Source organism: Martes martes, assembly GCF_963455335.1.
Source record: "Martes martes genome assembly, chromosome: 1".
In the NCBI taxonomy this organism is placed as follows: Eukaryota; Metazoa; Chordata; class Mammalia; order Carnivora; family Mustelidae; genus Martes; species Martes martes.
The window spans coordinates 170,456,141-170,470,942 of NC_137888.1; positions in this window are offsets into that span (position 1 = coordinate 170,456,141).

The window sequence follows — 14,802 nt, forward strand, 5'->3', positions numbered from 1 at the left end:
GCAAAACTCACTAGTTTAAACAAGAACAGTACGATCCACATTGTGTTTCTGTCAGATGAAGTAGGTTAAGGTACCTGCTAAAATGCTTTAAACTTTTCACTAGCATTTGTGGCAAGAATTTTAAGATTTTCATAGGCCTGGTTTTCAATTAGCCCTTTTTTTCTTGTAAGAATGACATTGTTTCCTCCTAAAGAGGATAAAATACATATTTTTACATCACAAAAGGTACAGAGAAAGAATGCAAGTTATACCAAGAAGGACTTTTGTTCCCTAAATCCAAGTCTTTTACAATATCTACAATCCTTTTGAGATGAATAGGGGAAGTTTAGGGTTTAAAAAAAAAAAAAGAGGTGGCCTTTGAATTGCTTCTAGAGGTGCATTTCTGTTTTTGTAAACAATTTATAACACAAGGGCAGTTGTTTTTAATTCCTCAAGCATTGGGTTGCAACCTGAACAAGGGACTAATAAGGGATTTGCCACCCATCCAACTACATTATCTTCACTTCGCTTCTTTATATCAGGGAGAAAATCTTCAGTGAGGATGGAAATCGAAAGATTACTATGCTGTAGATTTAGAGCTGCTGGTCTTTGGGTTGCTTTTCTTCCCTTGTGGTACATAGTATCATTTTAGCTTCGGGGAAAGGTCCTGAAGAAGAGCTATTCTGAAATTATCAGCCCCCAGTTTGACCAACTTCTGACCATAAGTCTACTTATAAAAAAAATCCTTTCAAATATTTTGTCAGGTTTCAGCTGGGACAAACAATAAATATTTCTAGCACTATTGAATGACCCATGAATCCAACAGGTGTCCCTCCCAAATAGCAAAAACATAGCTACTTAGACAAATTTCCTGAGAGTTGGCAACAATCAGTAGGATTGTACCTGCAAATGAAGTGCAACCCACATTTCTGTCCAACCATATTTTTGGGGGACCTTCCTCCCCATGTGACAGTTGTCAGGCCAAGTTCTCAGGACACAAAACAAGACAAAAAGACAGCAATAGTTATTGTTGGGAGGGAAAGGATCAATAACCAAGTGATCTAGATCTAGAAAGGATGGGACACATGACATTTTACCTTCCTCTCATGACTGGACACTACAGAGATTTGGAAGAGCTGATTCTGGTAAGAATTCTCATCTGTCACAGGCTTTTTGAGTTTTCCCAGGATCCTACCTGCGCTCCAGAGTGAGTGGGGCTCAAAGTAGAGAAATAGCTCCATTATCTACCAGAATACCAACGTTTCCTATTAATTTTTAGTTTCTCCTTGGCTGTTTAAGGGAGTAACTGGTAGCAGTTTATCAGAGAATCCCTTAGCATCCCATCAATCCTGGGTGCCATCCATTTGGGGGCTCTCCTTTGAGGGTAGATATAGGGGTGTTTTAACAACTTGGTCATCTGTTGTTCATAGTCTTTTAGTCTCCTCAGAGTAGAAAAGCAATTCAGACAGAGGATTAGTAGACTGTGAGCACTCAGGTAAAGGAGGATAGAGGGGAGTATTAGGATCATGTCAGTCTTTTAGTTAACTCCTGTCTTTAATGTTTCCTTAGCCTTTTGCAGTGACTCTTTCAATGAAGTTCTTTTAGAATCGTGAAGACTTTTGGAGACTTCTACCTGCCAATTAAAATAGGTAATCCATTCTGTTTGTTTGATTTGGGAGCTGATGCTTTCAAGTGCGCTTGCTAACTGGAACATTTCCCATAATGACCGTTGTAATTCTAGACTGTCTTAGTAATATTTTGCCATTTTCACAGATACACCTTCTAGGACTATTGTACTAAGCTGTAAAATAAGCAGTGATGCCAGAAGGTGGTGCACTCAAGTCCCTGAAATTTAGGATCCTACTTCTTTAGCTAAAGCCTTGAGTCTCCTGGAGCCAAATTAATACTTGAGAGGTGTACCAATGGGTTGGGGGTTGTATGCTGGAATGTATATCTTAGAATTAGGAGGTGAGTGCTCTAATACTTTTTAACCGTTTGACTTATACCCATCAATTTTTTCAGCTTTGGCTTCTGAGATTCCCATTAACAATAGATTTATGAATCCTTCCCCCAGTTACTGTTGGTTTCTACTAATGTGAACATGGTATGAACAGAACTATGGACACCAGAAGTAACCAGAGATGGTAATATGAATTGGCCAAAAGAATGCCTTTGGTGCACAATACTAGCAGTTCCTCCAGTAGAACTACAGCCAGGAGATTCTACCAGGAGATTCCAACAAATGCTGACTGCAGACCAACTAAGGGTTAAGGACTTGGGTTCCAGGTCGAACTGTCTGCCAGCTCAGTTGGTCTCTGGACTGGGCCTGTGGACTAACAAAAAGGCCTCTGTAGTGCTCTGTTAAAGCCTCCTGTTAATCTAGACTGATCTGTTAACCCTAGACTGGAAAGCCAATTAGACTGGGAGCTCAACACAAAAAGAGCAGAGCTTGCATCTAAGAACTTACCCATGACCCTCAAATGGCAAGAAAGAGAACTCAGAAGTTTTGAAGGGACCAATGCCTCTGTTCCTAATGGCCCCCATAGCCATCAGAAGTGTCCTTTGGATCCTATTACTGCCACCAAACAAAAAACAAAATTCAGCTGACTAAATTTTAAAGATCTTATTGGCTTTATTCAACAATAGGGCTACATCCAATCTAGCAGATAGAGAGGGGCTTTGACAGATGGGGCTCTCTGCTCAGTGGGGAGCCTGCTTCCCCCTCTCTCACTGCCTATCTCTCTCACTACTTGTGATCTCGGTCAAATAAATAAATAAAATATTTAAAAAAAAGAAAGGGGCTCTGAGAAGCTGTGAAAGGTTTGTATCAACAGAAGGAAGCAGGAAGAAGGTTATACTAGGTAAGAAGTAGGTTGTTTTTACAAGTTTGTTTTCCCTATAATGGATGGTAGGGGTCCATTAGGCAAATTACATAACTAGTGTTGATCAGGCAATTCCTTACTGACTCATTTAAGGTTCTATTTCTAAGATAGCTGAAACTTATAATTAAATCAAATCCCTGTTTGGGGACATGGGACTTAGTAAGCAACTCCATTTGGGGCCTTTCTGTCTTGTTTTTAATATTAGACTGCATTAAACATTTAATAAAAGACATCATGTTGCTTGGTTTGAACATTTTAATACTGATAAGACCTTTAAAAATAAAGAGTTCTGAAGTGCCTGTCAAGATGTTGCTATAGGAAGATCCTTAGCTCACCTACCATAGACACAACAATCTACTACATTTGGAATAATTCTCACTAAAGGGAACGTAAAAACAGGATGAACAGAGCTTCCACAGTAGGGGGCAGCATGAAGAGATGTAGAAGAGGCAGAGATATGGTCTCACTAAGGAAAAAAAAACACACCAAGGCATTGCATTCCATGGTCTTTTGCCTAAGCAGTGAAAGTGAAACTCCATTATAAGGCACCTCAACCATTAAATCCTGCACAGGAGAGACAAACCCCCAAAACAACTGGCTTTGAAGACCAACAGGGACTATGTCCAGGAAAACTGCAGACTTGTACAGAAAGGATGCCTGCTGTTAAGGGGCTCATGCACAGACCCACTAACCCCAAAAACCACTGCAGAAACACCAAATAAAAAAGTGTACAGACTTTAGGTGAAGGAGACTCACTTACTGATCTTGGAGCACCTGCTAGTGATGCAGGGGGAAGGTGGGCCTCCACCCAGGGACTGAGACCTGGGCAGCAGACCTTTGGGAATCCTACCTGTATACTGCTAATACCAAGGGAAGCATCCTGCTGAGAGTTCTACACACCCCTGTACCTTGACTGGGCCAAGGCGCAAGGACAATAACACTCCCTACTAGCAAGCCCACAACAACCACAGCTGGGCCTTTCAGCCAAAGATGGTACAGCCAGACAGGCTGGAGAGCAACCCTACCTACCAACATGCCTGCAGCCATTGCAGACCCACCACAACAGGGGGTAAGGGCGGTGGGGGGTGGACACATGCAGCTCATACTGAGGACATATCTACAACACCTGAATCTGGTATCCAGGGTGGATTGAACTTCCAAGCCCTACAGGATCTATCCTACAAAAAGCCAGTATTTCAAAACTATGAGACATAGCTGAACTAATACATGAAAACAAAAACAGAACTAGACAAAATGAGGAGACAGGGATATGCTGCAAACAAAAGAAGAAAACAAAACCTCAGAAAAAGAACTAAATGAAACAGAGATAAGCAATGTATCCAATAAAAAGTTCAAAATAATGGCCATAAAGGAACTTACTGAACTCAGGGGAAGAAAGGATGAACACAGTGAAAATTCTGGTAGAAAATATAAGCAAGTGCTCAATCAAAGTTGAAGTCTATAATAATAGAAATAAAAAATCAACTCGAGGGAATCAACAGCAGACTCAAGGATACAGAAGAATGGAGCAGTTATCTGGTAGTCATGTTAGTGGAAATCACCAAAAATAGCAGGAAGAAGAACCAACTCAAAGAAATGAGGATAATTTAAGAGATGTCTATGAAAACATCAGGGGCATCTGCATGGCTCAGTGGGTTAAAGCCTCTGCCTTAGGCTCAGGTCATGATCCCAGCCTTGGGATTGGGCCCTGCATCAGGCTCTCTGCTCAGAGGGGAGCCTGCTTCCCCCTCTCTCTCTGCCTGCCTCTCTGCCTACTTGTGATCTCTGTCTATCAAATAAATAAATAAAATCTTTAAAGAGAGAGAGTCCTATGAAAACATCAAAATAATATTCACTTAATAAGTGTCCTAGAAATAGAGAAAAAGGGCAGAAAACTTATTTGAAGAAACAAAGTTGAAAACTTTGATAACCTGGGAAAGAGATCTTCAGGTCCAGGAAATACAAAGATTGCCAAACAAGATGAACCCAAAGAGAGCCAAACCAAGACATGTTAAAATTAACATGTCAAATTGTAAAGATAAAAAGGGAATCTTACAGCAGCAAATGAAAAGCATTAAGTTACATACAAGGGAAACAACCAAGACTGTAATTGTATTTTTGCAGAAACTTTGACTATACTGTGCTACCCTCTTAGGCACTGCTAAGTGCTGAAAGGAAAAAAATGACAGCCAAAGATACTCTGCTGTCAAGGTTATCATTCAGAATAGGAGATAGTTTCCCAGACAAATAAAAACCAAAGGAGTACCACTAAACCAGCTTTACAAGGAATATTGAAGAAACTAATTTAAGTAGAAGACAAAAGACTATAACTAGAAATAAGGAAATACATGGGAAAAAATTCCATTCGTAAAGACAAACATAATGGATTAAGCAATTAAAGTGGTAGTATGGGGGCACCTGGGTGGCTCAGTGGGTTAAGCCTCTGCCTTTGGCTCAGGTCATGATCCCAGGGTCCTGGGATCGAGCCCCACATCGGGCTCTCTGCTCAGCAGGGAGCCTGCTTCCCCACTTCTCTCTGCCTGCCTCTCTGCCTACTTGTGATCTCTCTCTGTCAGATAAATAAATAAAATTTAAAAAATAAATAAATAAAGTGGTAGTATGAGGGTTAAAACACAAAAATAGTAAAATTCTACAGAAAAATCTACAATAATTACTTAAGGGATATACTACATAAAAGAATGTTAAATATGTCAAAAACCTAAAACAGGGTTGGAGGGGAGTAAAAATATAGCACTTTTAAAATACGTTCAAACTTAAATGATGACCAACTTAAAGTAGACTGCTATATATGTAGCAGTTATATATAAAATATATGAGCCTAACAGTAACCAAAAATCTGTAATAGACACACAAAAAATTAAAAAGTCAAATATAACACTAAAGAAAGTCATTGACTCATAATAGAACAGGAGGAAAAAGAGAACTACAAAAACATCCAGAAGACAACCAAATGACAAAAAGTGCTTAAATCCTGCCTACAAGAGACTTACTTCATCTAAAGACACATACAGACTAAAAAGGAAGAGCTAGAAAAATGTATTTTATGCAAATGGAAGCAAAAAACAAAAAGGTAGCAATACCTCTGTTAGAAAAAAATAGACTTTAAGAGTCTCATGCTCTACCGACTGAGCTGGCCGGGCACTAGAAAAAATAGACTTTAAAATAAAGGTTGTCACAAACAAAGAATGTCATTGCATGACAATAAGGAATCTGTCTAACAAGACAATATAACCCACTTACATCAATGGATAGATTATCCAGACAATAAGGAAACAGTGTCCTTGAACAACACATTACACTAAATGGACTTAATAGATAATATACAGAATATTCCATCCCTAAAACATCAAAATACACATTCTTCTCAATTGCACATGGAACCGTATAAATCACATTAGGTCACAAAACAAGTCTCAATAAACTTATGATGATTTCATCATATCAAATATCTTAAAGTATGAAACTAAAAATCAACTGTAAGAAGTAAACTGGAAAAAGCACAAACACATGGAAATTCAACAACATGCCACTATACAACCAAAAGGTCAATGAAGAAATCAAGAAAAAAATCAAAAAATACCTTGAGACAAATGAAAATGAAAACACAATGCTCCAAAACCTAGAGGCTGCAGCAAAAAGTTTTAAGATATAAGTTATATTCTGAAATCTAAAGGTACTAAAAAAGAACAAAGCTCAAAATTAGTAGAAAGAAGGAAAAAATAGACAAAAAATAAGATTACTGAAACTAAGAGCTGGTTCTTTGAAAAGATATAAAGAATTGATACTAAGACTTATTAGAAGGGAAAAAAGATTAGACTTAAATAAATCAAGAAATAAAAGTAAAATTACAACTGTTACCTCAGAAATACAAAGGATCATAAAAAAACTACTACAAATATACATCAATAAATTGGAAAACCTGAATCAGAAAGAAATAGAAAATCTGAACATACCAATTCATAGTAATGAAGTTGAATCAGTAATTAAAAATCTCCCAACAAGCAAAAGTCAAGGACAGACAACTTCACAGGTGAATCCCAGCAAACACTTAAAATAACGTTAATACCTACCATTCTCCAATTATTCCAAAAAGAGTAGAGAAAGGACTGCTTCCAAACTCCTTCTATGAATCCAGCATTAGTCTGATACTAAACCAAACAAAGACACTACACAAACCAAAAAACTAATATCCCTGATGAATATAGATAAAAAAAATCCTCAACAAAATATTAGTAAACCAAATTAAACAACAAAGAGATCACAGCATGATTAAGGGGGTTTATAGCAGGGATACAAACATATCAACATCCAAAAATCAATCAATGTGATAAGCCACATAAATATAATGAATACAAATAAAAAAAATTTAATAAACAGAACTACTATAGATCTAGAAATTCTGCTTCTCGGGATTTATCTGGAAAAAAAAAAAAAAACACCCAAATTTGAAAAGACATAGACACCATCCCATGTTCATTGCAGTATTACTTACAAGAGCTAAGATATGGAAGCAACCTAAATGTCCACCAGTAGAAGAATGGGTAGAGAAGATGTGTATATACACAATGGAGTATTACTCATCCATAAAAAATATTGAGATCTTGCCATTTGTGACAACATAGATGGACCTAGAGGGTATTATGCTAAGTAAAGTAAGTCAAAATAAGACAAATACTGTATGATTTCACTTATTTGTGGAATCTAAAAAACAAATAAAACAGAAACAGATTCATAAGTACAGAGAAAAAACGGATACTTGTCCAATGGGAGTAGTAAGGGGATGGTGAAATAGGTGAAGGGGATTAAGAGATTTACTCTTAATTGAAAATACATTATAAATTTGTCAGTTATTTAAAAAATGATAAAAATATGTTTCTTTCTTTGTTCCATAAGCAAGAAAATGAAACTTAAAAGTTAAAATAGGCCACTATTTCTTTCAGGGCATCTTATAAAAGACCAAACAACATATGAAGTTTTGGCTAGAGTATCTTTCTTGATATATTTTCCAAAAGGGCTAGTAATACTCCAAATTTATAGGCCAGATAATTTTTCATGATGTTTGAAAACTGAGAAAATAATTTTTGAAAGTCTGCAAAAGTCTTCTATATTTGCTTCTCTTTCACTTCAGGAAAGTACATAAAGTTCAGATTATCCATAGCATGCAATTTAGCTGCTCTGTTCCCTTTGGAGCAATCCAAAGTTAACAGCCTCAAAAAAGACATGAGTCTATTGGGAAGCTGGAAAAAAAGCCCAAAAAAACAGGTCCCAGAAATACAGAAGCCCTGGGACATAGGGTAGAGTAGTTCATTTGCAGTTCATTTGTGTGAAATTTGTGTTAGGAAGGTGAATATAATTCACACTCAGATTTTCTAATACATGATAGAGGAATATGACCAAAACTTTTCTGAAACTGGAGGTGAAGGTACAGACTCTTAAAATAGGCTAGTTAATTTTAAGTATAGTTTTAAGTATTTAATTTTAAGGTTGGATAATTTTAAGTATCTAACCAAATATTCTTAGAAAGTTAGGGCCCAATAAAATCCTAGAAATAAATCTAGGAAAACAGTGCAAGGCCTATAAGACAGAATATATAAACTTATTGGCTACTTACAAGAAGATAAACTAAAGGTCAAGAATACTAGAAGACTTAGAAGTATAAAAAAGTCCATTTTCCCCAAAGGCATGTGTAATTTCAGTGCAATTCCCATCAACATACTGTGTATTTTTTATAACTTAAGAGTTACTTTAAATTTTACCTGGAAAAACAAGTGAATAAAAATAATAAAATTAGGGGAAAGGAAAATGAGGAGCACCTTGGATAACAGGTGGATGTTAAAATTCTATTTTAAAGCAATGGTAATAAGAGTTGTCTGGTTGGTTTTAGCAGAGAGATACATAAAAACTAGTGGGAAATCAGAAGTTTCTTAAAATAGTGAATATACATAGGAATATATCAAATGAAAAGAGTAGGAAAGAATGACTTATTAAGTATATGAGGTTGAGATAACTAGCTTTATATTTGGAGAAGTTATTTTATCCCTGTATTAAAGTATATTAAAAACTAGATCCTTAGGCACTAAAAATATAAAGAAAAGATAATGTTTAAACAAAAAAGAAAAGAAAAATATAAGAATAGTAGACATAGTGGAGATATGTAGAGACTAAATTTAGAGACTTGACTCTATAAAAATCATGAAACTCCCGGGGCACCTGGGTGGCTCAGTGGGTTAAGCCTCTGCCTTCAGCTCAGGTCATGATCTCAGGGTCCTGGGATCAAGCCCCGCATCGGGCTCTCTGCTCAGTGGGGAGCCTGCTTCCCTCCCTCTCTCTGCCTGCCTCTCTGCCTACTTGTGATCTCTCTCTCTGTGTCAAATAAATAGATAGAATCTTTAAAAAAAAAAAAATCATGAAATTCCCATAACTAAATCCATAACAGACAATAGCCAAATGATAGAAAAACAGGTGTAATACCTATGATACACACTGAATCTAAAGCCTTATTTTATAAAGCAGCTCTTCTCAAAATTTGGTCTCAGAATCCCTCCACGACATTTAATAATCATTGGAGGCACCCAAAAAACTTTTGTGTATATAAATTACATATGTACTATATTGGAAGTTAAATCTAAAACGTTTAGAAAAGGTATTCTTTATTTAAAACTAATAAACTCATTAACTATTAATAGAAAGTTACCTGCTTCATATCTGCTTCTGTACTCAATCTGATATAATAATCTCCTATCACGTCCCCTCTGCAAGCATGGTTGACAAAAATGAGAAAAAGGACAAGGAACTTGCAGAATTGCTGGATCCAAAATCAGTAAGTACTGGAACTAAGGCCAGCAAATACCTACCTTCAGACTTATTAAAAAAAAAAAAAAAGGCAGGGGGCATGGGGAGAAAGGGAATGAAAATGAACTCTTACCATTTTAAGCCATTGTTGCTAGAGCATTAGGTCTTGGTGCCAAAAGAAAAGCAATCTTAACTTAATCAAACTGTCTTTATATAGGTGGCTCCATCCTGGCATCAACATCGCATACCATTCTGAAAAGGCTGAAAATGAATCAAACCATGTTACAGAACCCATTTTGGTGACATGGTTTTAGGTTAAGAACCTCACTACCACTTTTCCCCCTATATTGCATTCACATAGATAAACATGCACAGGAGCTGGCTTTATAACTGGGGAAGATAGAAAGAGTTTAGCTTCGTAGTTTGTATTCTAGGGACAGAATGGAAGAGGATTAGGAAAAGAACATGGTATCCTGTGATATATAGGACCCTTGGAATTGGTTGAGCTTCTGTAGTTCAAGAGGTAAGAGCCAGGAATAAGTGAAACAATTGTAAGGCTCTGAGTTCAAAGGGCTCTGTTTCATGATCCAGGTAGGGACATCCTATGGCCGGCATCATTGCAGGGGGCAAGGGAGACGGTGTTCTCCCCACTGCTGCCTAGAACTCAGAAATGCACCAGTTCCCTGGTGGAGGCCCTGTGTTACATATTTATCTAATCATGTTTCATTTTTCTCTTCCAGGACACACAGGAAGACTGCATTTCCAGAGCCTCTCTTGTAGTTAGGTTGCAGCCACATAGCTGGATTTTGAGGAAAGGAACGTGGGCAGATACAATGTAAACCATTCAATGTTCAGTCACAAAGTTTCCCTGTCCTTCTGTGATAACCTCTGAAATGATGCAGCATCACAATATGGAAAATTCCTGGATCCCTGCATCAGCATTTCGAGGAACGCTGCCAAGGCTGGCCGAGTAGCACGGAGCAGCCTGTTGTGTGAAAGAGAAATAAACTTTGGTGGTAGTCATCTATTGAGATTTATGGGTATATTTGTTGCCACAGCATCGTGTAGCTATTATGACTAATACGCAGCTCAAGAATGAAAACTTTGAGATCTGCCGATGACCCTTGACTTTGAGAGTAGAGGGTTGATTATAAGCAGTGAAGCCTGTCAAATTACTTCTTGGGTAAAAGCTGTGTGGGAACTACACTGAGAGAGGACGAACAAAGCAAACAGAGCAAAGTGCTCTGCCAATAACTTAGTCTGTGATCATATATAAGATAGCCTGTTGTGGCATCCCAGAAACATTTATGTGAAAGGGGACGGTCTAGGATATACTCATTGACAATAATCGCATGAATGGAGACCAAAGATACCCTTATTTTTGCATCTACAAGAAATGTAATCTTTTTTGATGTCACAGGTTCATATATAGGGGTTATACTTCCATCATGCAAAAGGAAAAAAAAAATCCAAAGCTGATCTCAGTTGCAGGTCCAAAAATTTATAATCACTCTTACCTCCTTTCAAAGCTCTGCTTCATCATGTCTCAAGAGCCTTGTGATCTCAGTGGAACTACCCAGCTCAAAACAAAACAACAAAAAAAAAGCTCATATTTCTGACAAGTTAAAGAGATTTTGTCCTGGAGCATGTCTCCCTCTGCCAAATGGGACTCTACTTCCAACCTATGCCTTGAGAAGGGACTCGAATGTTGGTTATGCAAGCCAAACCTGTATTTACTGATGTGGCACCCAGCTGTCCCCTGAGACTGGTCCAAATGAACAACTGCAAGAAAAGAAACAATCCAAGCAGGAATGATCATCTGTGGAAATCACATCACCATGCATGACAAAAGCCAAAATTGCCTACTGTCCACAAAAGACCAGCTATTCAGACATCCCTCTAGATGAGGAACCCTATCAATCATTTAGTTTGGGTATCAGGAAAAACTTAATTTTTTAAAAAGATTTTTAAAATTTATTTGAGAGAGAGTGAGTGAGAGAGAGAGAGAGGGAGAGATAATCTGAAGCAGACGCTGCATTGAGCACAGAGCCCCCTGTGGGGCTCAATCACACAGCTGCAAGGTCATGACCTGAGCCGAAACCAAGAGCCGGGACACTTAACTGAGCCACCCAGGTGTCTCAAGACTTAATTTGTAATTACAACCACCAGATTATTTCCCAATGTTTAAAACAATAGCAGCAACATTATTGTATATCCCAACCAAACTTGCTGGTGTGATTTATCAAAAATAAGAAGCATGAACTCTCCATCAGTCTCCATTTGAACTGTTAAAAGGCTTAGAACAAATCCAATGGCCTGTGTTTTGTTTCAGGCTGTTAGTCTGTCTACCTCTAAGATCAAGCACACTGTATGTTTTACTGTGTAGTACTAAGGGAAGTAACCCTACCACCAGAGGACCCACAACACTGAATTATTCATGGGCTTCTTATTTTAAAGTCTATTATATCAAATGGTTTTGCTTACTTGTGGAGCATAAGGAATAACACAGAGCATAAAGAATAACACGGGGAGATGGAGAGGAGAAGGGAGTTGGGGGGAAATTGGAGGGGGAGATGAAGCATGAGAGACTGTGGACTCTGAGGAACTAACTGAGAGTTTTGGAGGGGAGGGGGTTGGGAGGTTGAGTGAGCCTGGTGGTGGGTATTATGGAGGGCATGTATTGCATGCAGCACAGGGTGTGGTGCATAAACAATGAATTCTGGAACACTGAAAAGAAATTAATAAATAAAAATTAAAAAAATAAAGTCTGTTATAACTCAGGGTACCTTTGGGACTTAGGTACTTCATTAACACTGTAATAGGCTTTCTGTACCCCAGCTGTGTGTATGTGTGTTTTGGGGGGGGCAGATGTGTTATTAAATAGAGGTAGTTGGTATGAATGACAGCCTAGTTGACAATTCCTGTAAAAGAAAAGAAGGTATCTTGGTAAGGTCAAGTGCAAATATGATGACGCACTGTTGTATAAGACAAAAGTTTAAGAGCTCGGGTTGTTTCAGTTTTATCATGTGTCCTTGGGTAAATGTAAAGTGTTGAAATTTTTTCCAAATTGGGCATTTAGGGGATAGAGGAGGGAGGGAATAAGAAATATTTCTCCATGGGTTATTTGATATCAAAAGTAGGAGTTCCTAAATCCTCACTTTCAGAAGTGACCTAGGATCAACAAAGTTCTAGGTGAAAATCGTACATAAGGCAAGTCAATTTTATAAAAGTCATCTACTTTTGACATAAATGTGTTCATATATTTTTGCTCTTGACACATTATTCCCAGCTTTGAGGTGATTTTGCAGAGTGTTTTTATAATATGTCATTGACCGTAGATGAGTAATTCAAATTTAAATTCATCTGTATTGCTTCAATTTTTCTCATCAGTAGTCATTTTACTTTAGTTGCTGGTTCCTCAGAGCTTGTACAATGAAGGAACACTTGTTTACGGTCTGAGCATTACTGAACTCTGATTAACTGAAGCCACTTAAGGCCTGAGTGTTCTCAACATCAAATACGTATTGATGAAAGTATAGGCTACTGAAATTATAGACTGCACTGAGCTTTCTTGCTCTGAAGTAACACTGACTATATTTGATACATTATATGATACATAATAATTGTCCTATAGTGGGTTCTATAGATGAAATGCCCAAAACAGTCTCTAAGAAGAGCAGAAATATGGGGCGCCTGGGTGGCTCAGTGGGTTAAAGCCTCTGCCTTTGGCTCAGGTCCTGGGATCAAGTCCCACATTGGGCTCTCTGCTTGGCAGGGAGCCTGCTTCCATCTCTCTCTCTGTGCCTGCCTCTCTGCCTACTTGTGATCTCTGTTAAATAAATAAAAAAAATATTAAAAAAAAAGAGCAGAAATATATGTGTACATTTATACTGGACAGTTTATGCTAATTGCACAGGTGTGAATTTCGCATTCACATGAAGTGATCTCTTCCGTGTTCAAGCACACAACCAGGTGGATGTCCGTTGTGGTCACAGAGATCTTTGCACAATGGTTGAGCTCGCCTTAGCTTACCTTATAGCAGAAACGGCTTTCTTAAAATTCTCCTGTGTAGAAGTAGGAAAGGGCAGACATGGAAATACATAGCAATAAGAGCCTTACTTACTCAGGGAAAATAAGGAAACTTGCAATTTTTCAATAGTCTTCTGTGACAAAGAAACCTCTGTAGTCCCAGCACACCTGGGTGGCTCAGTAGGTTAAGGATCTGAGCAGCTCAGGTCATGATCTCAGCGATCTAGCCCTCACTCAGCAGGGAGTCAGCTTGTCCCTCTGCTCCTCTCCATGCTCACTCTTTCTCTCAAATAAATGAATTTTTAAAAATCTGTAGTCCCCCCAAATTCACATGATCATGTAGTATATCAGTGATACAACATGACAATAATGAGAATTAACTTTTACTGAGCAGTTTACAGACTGCTGACCAAGTACTATGTATCTCATTTAATCCTCATAACAGTCTATGAGGTAGATCTGACTATCCTCCTCCCTATGGCTGACAAGGATACCAGACCTCAGCAAGAGAAGTGATTCGTCTAAGGTCACATATCCTAAGAAGCTTAAGCTAGCTTTGAACCCACGCAGTCTGGCTCTAGAGGTATTTTTTAACCACTGGGTAACCTTCCATGTGGTCCCTCAATAATCTGCACTTTGTGCTGCCACACACATCTCAGTCCCCTTCCACATGAATCCAAGCTGGTCCTGTATAATGACAAAGATTCTCTCTCCAGTCTCTAACCTGGCTCCTCTGAGCCCCTTTACAGCTAGGTTTCAAACTTGACCTATAGGGACTTGAACACAACACTAGAAGTTTCCTACATCTCTAGGATGACTCTCACCCCCTCCAAAAGTGCCTACCTAAGAAAACTGCCAGCTGCCACAAGAATTTACTGTTTGTTTCTGAGTACTTGAAAATAGGGTCCCTGTCTCTCAGCCTCTATTGGAAGTAGGAGCCTCACTTTCCAGAGCTCCAGTTAGCAAATCCAGATGGGCGTCATATGGACCAACCCCTGCTTCCTGCTTGATGTAATTTTTTTCATTCCTGGCTCACCACATCACCCCCTTATCCCTTTACTCACCCTTTGAAACATTCAGTCACCTCTGTACAAATTGA